Here is a 10592-nt window from a genome sequence, read left to right as displayed (position 1 = left end):
GGGTGGACTGTATCCTCCTAAAAAACGAGGTCTGCAACCTTGAGCGGGGGCATTTTCCAGTGTTGGGAAAAACAATGGCACATGCCTGCCTTAATGTCTTCCCTGGGGCCTCCATCACTAGTATGAGATATGCTCTCTTTCCTGTCTTCCTGTGACCTCTAACAGAGAGGCTAGGCTAGGTTGGATTTGGGACACAGGATGCGGCAATGGATCTTGATTAATGTCCTGATGTATGCACTGTGGTATGGCTAAACGTTAAGTAGGTGTGTGTGTGTGTGTGTGTGTGTGTGTGTGTGTGTGTGTGTGTGTGTGTGCGTGCACGTGTGCGTGCAAAACAAGCTTACAACAAAATCTATGGCCGTAAAATATAATCATTCCCATCCAGAGCAGGCTCATAACAGAGGCAGGTGGTTTCTTCTAACAATAGGCTTCAGGCTTCATGTTCCCAGCTTTATAGAGCCCTGCATGACGTTGGGGCACATCATCATAATTCTTGCACTTCATGTTCAACTGCCCTGTGATGTCTGGAAAACACTACTTGGATGTACTCATTTGCCTCCGGCTTTTACAACCTTTACATCTTTTTCTTTTCCTATAATCTCAAAGTCAACTCTATGAAACTGGAATTTAGTCAGAGGAAATGTTCTTAACCATACTTAACCATGTAGCTGTTTTAGTTTGTGTGAGTAGACTATGTATTTGCACAGTGATACAGTCAGCTAATGACGCACGCTGTAGAATGAGCCCTCGGTGCAAAGTCACATAGCTCTATCTGCAGGATCAACCCTGAGCTCCACTTGCTTGTTTCTTCTTATATCTGACTCCCATGCATGAACTAATCGGAATTCCGAAAGCCTGTGCTCCCAGAAGCTGCATGAAGATCAGCATCCCCTTTATGGAACTGAATGCATATACCACATTTTCTCAATTTGTAAAACACCCATGACTGGCATAATACTTTTTATACCAGTCAGATCACAAATACTTGGATTTATTATATCTCTATCCTTTAAAAAGTCTTTTTATTAATTCTTTGAGGATTCCATACCATGTACTTTCATCATATTCACCCTGACTCTACATTCTAAATCTTCTCAGATTGAATCTATTTTCCTACCCCCAAAATTCATATCTTTAAACCAGCAACAACAGAATAACCTTGTTCTGTTATAATCAGTCCCACTGATCCGCCTGTCCCAAACCGCGGTCCCTCTCCATGAACTCCATGCAGTTCAACAAGGGTCCATCTGATTGGCTCTTGGTTGACGTAAAAAAAAAAAACCCAGCTTCTGTCCAAATATGACTCCCAGAAGGAAGCTGAACTCCAAAGCTGGATAGAGGGACTCATGGGCCTCTCCATCGGTCCTGACTTCCAGAAGGTCTGAAAGATGGGTAATCCTATGCACCCTCATGAACAAGTTGTATCTAGGCTCTGTCCCCAAGATCAACCATTCAGTGCAGAACTGGCACCAGCTAGAAAACCTCTCCCACTTCGTCAAGGCCATGGTCAGCTACAGCATGAACTCTGTGGACCTGTTCAAAGCCAATGACCTGTTCAAGAGTGGGACTATGATTCAGGTGCAAGTGTCTCTACTTGTGCTGGCGGGAAAGGCCAAGACCAAAAGGCTGCAGAATGATGTGGACGCCGGAGTCAAATACTCCGAGAAACAAGAGAGGAACTTCGATGATCATGAAGGCCAGCCAGTGCATCATCGGGCTGTAGATGGGCACCAAAAAAATGAGCCAGTCAGTCTGGCATGACAGCCTATGGAACAAGGCAACATCTCGATGACCCCAAGAACCATATTCTGCCTCTCATGGCCCCACTGCACCATCGGCCTTCAGATGGGTACCAATGAATGTGCCAGCCAGGTGGGCATGATGGCTCCAGGAACATGGAGATACATTTACGACAGCAAGTTGGGCACCCACAACTCTTCCATGTCTCTGCAAATGGGCTACATGCAGGGTGCCAACCAGAACAGCCAGGTCTTCGGGCTGGGGCAGCAGATATATGACCCCAAGTATTGTCCACAAGGTCCAGCAGCTGATGGGGCTCCTGCTGGAGGTGACAGCCAGAGCAAAGCGCCTGAGTAACTGGCCTGCTGCCAGGAGGCAGGCTACTGAGCACTCAAGGGTGCCAGCTCCCCGCACCAGCATCTCTGTGTGGGTTTCCGGGTTTTTCTGTGTTTTCATTGCGTTTTGTGTTTTTAAACTGGACCTTACTTTGTAGCCCTCTCTGGCCTGGAACTCACTGCAGTCCTCCTGCCTCAGCTTCCCAAGGGCTGGGATGACAGGCCTGTGTTATCTATGCTCCCTCCTCACCCATCAGGCCTTGGTTCCTTTCCAGGATTGACTTACTAGACAGGGCACATGAGGGTCCTTGCTAAGATAGCCAGGCTGTGGTTATCCCAGTGGGCTGTGAGAGAGGCTGAACCCTCAAAATTTCCAGTTTCTTCATCTCTTCCACAGCAGTTTGTGGTTTGTGAACCCGTGGAAATTGCAGCAGTTTCAACACAACAACAACAACAACAACAACAACAACAACAACAACAACAACAACAAGAAACCAAGGGGTTTTGTATTTCGTTTGTGTCCCTCCTCACCCCCGCCCAGGGAAAGGTATTGGGGGAGGGGAAGAGGGGTTTAACAGGCCTTAAAATACTGCGGACATTCTCAGGGACTGCATTTGCTTTCCCAAGACCCTCAGACCTCACCCTCCAGTGCTGGGGCTGGGGAGGGGGTACAACTGAAGCCTGGAATTGAGGCAAACTAGACAAGACCACACCTGCAGCCCTCCTGGTTCCTCTGTGTTTTGAATGTCCCAGTTCTCCCTGCACAGGCCTGATTAGCTGTGCTGGGCCCCTCCTGCCTCCAAAAGTGCTGCAAGGACCCATAGGGACCCCTGTGCTGCTAGATAATGTGAAATTTCCCATGTGGACCAAAACCAATAAAAACCTCTGTTTCTAATAAACAAACAAACAAAACAAACCATCAAATCTAGTTTGTGCTGCCCATATAATATATACTCCTAGGCGCGGGGCCGTCCATTGGAGTGTGGCCAATCTACCAAAGACCACATCTTTAAAAAGAACTGACTCTCCCTCTCCCAGAAACTATTAATTACCATAGCTCCCGCCAAGGAATAGGATGTCATTCCTCATTTTCCCTATCCATGACGGAGTTTGGTTTGATTGATCTTGTGCAGATCTTGTGCATGCTGTTACAACCACTTTGAGTTTATATGTTCAGCTGCTCTTTTGTGTATGGAAAATACTATTTATACATTTTTTTATACTCTTATAGTCTCTCTTGCCCAGTCTTATCCAATGATCCCTGAACCTTAGGAGGAAAGAGTGTGATACGGATGTCCCAACAAGGGTTAAGAACTTCACATATCTATCCATTTCACCTTTATCAACCGTAGGTCTCTGTGTTAATCACCATCTCATGCAAAAACAGCTTTTTAAAGAAATGAATGCTGAGGGCTGTACTAATCTATGGGTATATCAGTAAAGTGTTAGGAGTTGGTTTAATATTCCCACTTAGAAGGACATTATTAGCAGATTCTTCCCCAAGGCCTAAGACCTATCTAGACACAGGTTTTTAGCCCCAGCAAGAGTACTAGGCATGGGTTGTTTCATCTTCTAGAGCAAGCCTTAAATCCAATTAGGGCATAGGGACACTGGGGCTCACAGCTGGACTCTGGGCTAAGAGCTGCGAGTTGTAGGGAAGAGTTTGGGGATGGAATAGGGCGTGTAAGGATCTTCAGGAGCTCCATAAGGAGACTATCAAGGCTGGCAGATCTGGACCCAGGGGAGCCTGCACAAAGTGATGCACCAACCAAGGACATTGCAAGTAAAAAGCCTGGACCCCCTGTTTAGATGGAGCCAATGGATAGCTCATTCTCCATGTGGGGAACTGGGAGGGGGGAGTGGGGGACTGCCTCTGACATGAACTCTGGTGCCTGTGATTTGATCACTGCTCCTTGCCAGAGAGGCCCTACAGGAACACAGAGGAAGGGGATGCAGGCTATCCAGGTGAGATCTGATAGGCTGTGGTCAGACGGTGGGGGAGGAGGAATCTACCTGTCAGAGGTCCGTGGGAGGAGAATAGGACAGAAGAAGGAGGGAGGGTGGGAACAGGAAGCTAAGAGCGATGGAATTATGATTGGGATGTAATATGAATAAATTATAATAAAAAATTAAAAGAGAAAGCAGCTAGTTACTCTTGCAACACTCATGACATCGTTGCACCAGGGGGCAGATCTCATCAGTTCAGATATTGTAGCTGGTGTGTTTCCCAGCTGGGTATTATTAATAGTTATTTTTCTCCTTTGGCAGCATGCATAGCACCTTTTCCCATGGAAACTAGCCAGTAGGAGTGGAACGTTCAGGTGAGTTCCAGCGTGATTTCTCCACATTCGAAGAATCAAGTCTATAGCATCTTCAGGAATAGGGCGTTTCTATCAAGTACTGGAGGAAAGCAAAGAGCCATCAATGACAACAGGCTGTAATGTTTGGGGTAGGGCACTTTGCAACTGCACTGACTAACCTTCCAAAAGAAGTACTCCATTTCTGGCACTGAGATTATTTATTTGACAGTCCATGGAATTTAGAGTCAATGTCAATCTGCTATAGGTGACTCAATTTGAGCTCATTTTATATAAGTGTTTGTGTATATTTTAGGAAGCATCTATAGTAGTATTTTTCCATGAGAAAATTTCCAAGGTTTTCAGGGTTAATTTTCCTCTCCCATCTCTCCCCCTCCTGCCCTTCCACCCCACACCACTAAATCCTTCTTGCTCCATTGTTCCCTATTCCACCTGTATTCCACCTCCATATATTTCCCTCCCCCTTAAAATCCTCTCCTCCATAGTCTCTTAGTGGTTTCCTGGCCTTTATGGACACCCAAGTTTAAACACACATGAAAATACAAAGCTCACATCCACATAAAAGAGAGAGTATACAATGTTAATCTTTCTGGATCTGGGTCACCTCACTCAGATAATTTTGAGCCCCAATCCATTTACCTGCAGATTTCATTTTTTAAAAAATTTGTTTTTGTTTTTGGAGACAGGGTTTCCCTGTGTAGCCCTGGCTGTCCTGGGAACTCTCTCTGTAAACTAGGCTGGCCTCAAACTCAGAGATCTGCCTGGCTCTGCCTCCTGAGTGCTGGGATTAAAGGAGTGCGCCACCACTACCCGGCCAGATTCACAGTCGAACAATGTTTCCTGATGTAAATGTGCCACATTTTCATTATCTGGGCTGTTTCCATATCCTGGATAGTGCAAACAGGGCAGTAATGAACATGGATGAGCAAGTAGCTCCTTAATCTGATATAGAATCTGTGGGGTGTGTCCAAGCTGGATCACATGGCGGATCTAGTTCTAGCTATTTGAGGAAACCTCACACAGATTTCCACATCATCTGCACCAGTTTAGACCCAAGCAGTGGTAAATAAATGTTCTTTCCCCACGTCCACACCAGCATTTTTTGTCCATATATATATTAATTTTAGCCAGTTGACTGGGATAAGATGAACTCTCCAGATAGTTTTAATTTACATTTCCTCATGGCTAAGGATATTGAATATTAAAAACGATTCTCATTTATTTGTATTTCCTCTTTTGAGAACTCGCTATTTAGTTCCATGTCCCAGTTTTTAATTGAGTCTTTTGTTTTCTTGATGTTTAGCTTTTTGTTCTCTTTGTAAATTCTAGATGTTAACTAACCTTCTGTCATATGTATAGCTGGTTCCCACCCCCATCCTCCAAGTTACCTAACCCTCTGTCGCATGTGTAGCTGGTTCCCACCCCCGTCCTCCCAGTTCTGTAGGCTGTCTCTTCACTCAAATGATGGTGTCCTTTGCTATTCAGAGGTTTTAATTTTACGAGGCTCATTTATCAATTGTTGACCTTAATGCCTGATCTATTAGGGTCCTGTTCATAAAGTCCTTCCCTGTGCCTCTAACTTCGAGCTCGTTTCTTATTTCTCCACTGTCAGATTGTAGGTAATAAGTCTTATGTTGAGGTCCTTGATCCATTTAATATTTTGTGCAAGGTGAGAGATAAAGATATAATTTCTTTTTTTTAAAGATATAATTTCTTCTACACACAGCTATACAGTTTGACTGACACTATTTGCCGAATTTACTGTCTTTTTTTCATGTGTATTTTTGTCTCTGTCAAAAATCAGCTGGCTATAGGAGCATGAATTTGCATGTGGGTCTTCAATTCTATTCCACTGATCTGAATTTATTTTTATTTTATTTATTACTATTATTATTAATATCATCATCATCATCATCATTGGTTTTTTGAGATAGGGTTTCTCTTGCTCTGTAGACCAGGCTGGCCTTGAACTCACAGAGATCTTCCTGCCTCTGCCTCCCAAGTGCTGGGATTAAAAGCATGCTCCGCCACCATTTACATTTTAATGGCAGTACAATGTTGGATTTTAAAAATTGTTGTGCCTATTAGCACAGTAGTATACGTTGAAACCTAGGACAGTGATGCTTCCAGCACTTTTTTTTTTTTTTTTTTTTAGTTATCTAACTTTTTTCTTTTTGGCTATACTGGGTCTTCTGTATATATAAAATTTAAGAATACTGTTTCAACTTGTGTGAAGAACTGTGTTGGACATGTAGAATCTGTAAGTTGCTAATGGTAAAATGGCCAGTTTCACAATATTAACTCACCAATCAACGAGCATTCGAAGTCTCTTCAATTTTTCTTCAATGTCTTAAAGTTTTCCTCATGCAGATCTTTCGGTTCCATGGTTGTATTGATTCCAAGATATTTTATTTCTTTAAGCCTATTGTGAATGGGACCACTCACTCAATGTATTTGCCATTTCCTGGTGGGGTTTTGGGCTATATAAGTAAAAGCCATCATCTGCAAACACATATACTTTTCCTTTTCTGTTTGTAGCCCCATGGTCTGATTCACCTTTATTGCTCTAGCTAACACTTCAAGCATTAATATGAACAGGGATGGAGATGGAGGGCCTCTTCATCTTGGTCCTGATTTTGATGGATGTGCTGCATAATGTTCTGTGGACTGGCTGTGCATTGCTTCTTTATGCTGAGGTATGTCTTCTATATTTATAGTCTCTAGAACTCTTATTATGAAAGAGTATTGGATTTTGTCAAAGGACTTTTTTTTTCCATCTAATGAGATGATCATGTGGTTTTTGTCTTTGAGTCTCTTTATGTAAGGGGTTATATCTATTGAGTTATCTATGTTAAACCATTTTTGCACCCCTGGGATAGAACAAACTTGATTGTAGTGGATATTCTTCTTGATGTCTTCATGAGTTTTTTTATTTTATTGAGAATATTCATATCTTTCTTTATCAGAGATATTGGCCAATGTATTTTTTTTTCTGGTTGGGTCTTTGGGTTTTATTTATTTTTTAAACCAGGATAATACTGGCTTTGGGAAAAGAATTTGGACATGTTCCTGGGAATCTTCTCTTTCTTTTATACCCATGATTTATGTACTTTTTAAAAGAGACCCAGACTTCCTGCAAGTTCTGTCCATGGATTTAGTTTAGTATTTAGATTTTCTATTTTCTATAACTGAGTGATCCAATCCCTCTAACTTGTCAACACACCCATATATTATCTCTTAAACTTGAGGCTTTCCATTGAGCATTTTATTTGGCTCACTGGTGTTTTCATTTTAATTTTTTTTGAGTTTGTCTTTTCCTCCCAAAGTCCTATCTCTTTATTAAATTTGATTTTCAAGTATTAGTTTTCTTATTTCATTCTACTGTTTGTGTTTCACAGTCTTCATTCTAGTCTTTCTTCTTATCCTTTTTGAGTTGATTCATCATATATAAAAATACATATATATTCCTCCATATATTGCTATTTTGAAGTTGTCTTGTGGGTCATCTAAGTTGCTTTACTTAGGGAATATTACTGTGTGAGTTTTAAGTTTTAGAGGAGGCATATTGTCTTAGTTATTCATGGTGTGTGTGTGTGTGTGTGTGTGTGTGTGCATGCGTGTGTGTGTGTGTGTGTGTGTGTGTGTGTGTGTGTGTGTGTGTGTATGAGTGTGTGTGTGTTATGGGGCCTCGGCATCTGAAGTTAGGTCATTGAAAATGTTTCTAGGTATAGATACCTGGTCTTGTTTTTACTGTGTGGGTGTTTAGATCTCTGCTTGTTACTATATCAACTTGTCACATGATAGACAATTATACTATGTCAACTTGTTACTGTATCAACTTGTCACATCATAGACAATTATGTGCAATGGGATGCCTGAAGTGGTTCTAGTTCACCAGGTGCAGGTGCTGAGCCAAGGAGCAAACCTTCTGTGGAGTTAGATGGTTTTCATTGCTGAGTCGTCACAAGTCTGTGAAAGGTTCCTTGGGTTCCACAGGTAGTTCTTAGATGGTAGGGGGCAGAGTCCAGGGGTGTGTGTAGTGCTACCTGAGGGAAGTGAGCAGGACTTAGAGTCCTCAACACGGTGGCAGGTGTGTAGAGTGACTGTGGCTGGGATGGGGATCTGTACCTGGAGGCAGGGCCACAGGACACCTGTGGGGCAGCAGGCTTGTGTGGAGTGGCTGATAGCTTAGTGGGTATTCCTTCCTGGAGGTATGGAATGCAGGGCATCAAGAAAGCCTCCTGCTAACAACAATATTTATCTTTAGTAGCTAATGATGAGAGTGGAGTATGGAAGTCACCCACTATGAGTATATTTGTAGTTATCTGTCTTTGTGCCCAATACTGCTTGTTTTTATGAAATTAGGTGTGCCAACGTTTGTTACAAATACATATGTTTACAATTGTTGTAACTTCCTGATAGACTGCCCCCTTCATTAAGGTGTAGTGTCTTTGAGTTGATGTCTGCTTTATTGAATATAACGGTGGGCACTCTTGCCTGTTTCCTGCTCTATGTGTTTGGTACGCCATCCTTTGGCGTTCAGTCTATGTAAGCCTTTTCTCCCATTATTTATTTATTATTTATTTATTATTTATTTACTTTACAGCCTGATCGCAGCCCCCTCCCCCCTCTCCTCTCAGTCACCCACTCATGCTCCCTTCCCTCCTTCCTACTTTTCTTCTTCTCAAAGATGGGCGGGCCCTCCAAGGGGTACCAACCCACCTTGGCATCTCAAGTCACAACAGGACTAGGTGTATCCTCTTCCACTGAGGCCTATCAAGACAGCACAGCTAGGGGAAAGAGATTCAAAGGCAAGTAGGTAACAGAGCCAGAGACAGCCCTACTTCCTCTGTTAGGGGGCTCACATGATGGCAAAGCTGCACATCTGCTTCCTAGGGGTCTAGGTCCAGCCCGTGCAAGTTCTATGGTTTGTGGTTTCATCTCTGACCCAGGTTATCTTATTCTGTAGGACTTTTTGTGGTGTCCTTGGCCCCTCCAGCTCACTCAATGGAGTGATACTCTTCCACATGACTCCCCAAGTTCTGCCTATTTTTCGGCTGTGGCTCTCTGCATCTGTTTCCCTCAGCTCCTGGATGAAGCCTCTTAGAAGAGAGTTATACTAGGCTTCTGTCTGGAAGCATAGTGAAATATCACTAATAGTGACAGGGGTTGGATGTCTCCCATGAGGTGAATCTCAGGTTGGGCTAGTCATTGGTTTGCCATTCCCTCAATTTCTGCAACATCTTTGTTTCTGCATATCTTGTAGGCAAGACAAATTTTGGCTTGAAGGTTTTATGGGTGAGTTGGTGTTCCTTCCCTTTACTGGAAGTCCCACTTGGCTAAAGGAGTTGGTGACTTCAGACTCCTTAAGCCCCCAGTCCTAGGAGTCTCAGATAGGGTCATCCTCACAGACTCCTCTGTCCCAGAGATGCCCGCCCCCAATACTGATTTCTGTTTTCTCTCCCAGTCTTCCCCTCACCCTCCCATCTCTGCTCTTCCCACACCTCATACTCAAACCCATTACCCCATACATGTAGGGAGGGTACATAAGCCATTTTAAGTAATGATATTATTAAGAAATATTTAGTGATTCTTGTAACTTTATAGATTATTTTTTTGTGGTTTAAATGTTGTTTGCTCTTTTTCTTTTATGGGTCTTAGGGTTTTGTTTGTCTTTATTGAGTTGGGCATATTTGATTCTTAGTTTTCATTAGCTATCAATTTCCATTTGTACTTATCTTGAAGCTCTTTACTTCTCTATCAGTTAAAAATAACTCCACTGGATATAGTAATTTTGGTTGACAGTTATATACTGAAAGGGCTTGAAATATGCCACTTTGTGTGTTTCTTGTTTCTGGGTTTTAGCTGGAAGGTCTAATGTTATTCTAATAAGTTTTCCTGTGTATGTACATTGACAGTTTTCCTAACTTTTAATATGGTTTGCTGTTGTTTTTATTCTGTGGTTTGAATATTTTACTGATGGTGTTATCATGGAGAGGTTCTTTCCAGGTCATATCTCTTTGGGGTTTAAAATGCTTTTTATAGTTACTTGGCCATATCTTTCCTTAGATTTGGGAAAGGTTCTGCTATTATTTTAGTGAACAGTTTTTCTGTGACTTTGATTTTGATCTTAGTTCCTTCCACCCTATGTATTATAGGTTTTTCTCTTCAACATATATTAGAGTTCTTGGATGTTATT

General features: G+C 42.5%; 1 pseudogene across 1 annotated transcript; it reads left to right on the top strand.

Annotated features, from left to right (window-relative positions):
- Nucleotides 1–1163: 1163 nt before the first annotated feature.
- Nucleotides 1164–2127, top strand: LOC311590086 (calponin-2-like; annotated as a pseudogene). Its single transcript has one exon. The product of its transcript is annotated as a calponin-2-like (transcript).
- The last annotated feature ends 8465 nt before the right edge of the window (nt 2128–10592 follow it).

Source organism: Acomys minous (assembly GCF_964271855.1).
Source record: "Acomys minous genome assembly, chromosome: 2".
Taxonomy (NCBI): domain Eukaryota; kingdom Metazoa; phylum Chordata; class Mammalia; order Rodentia; family Muridae; genus Acomys; species Acomys minous.
The sequence above is the reverse complement of the archived record's forward strand: the minus strand, read 5'-3'. Positions and strand labels throughout refer to the sequence as shown.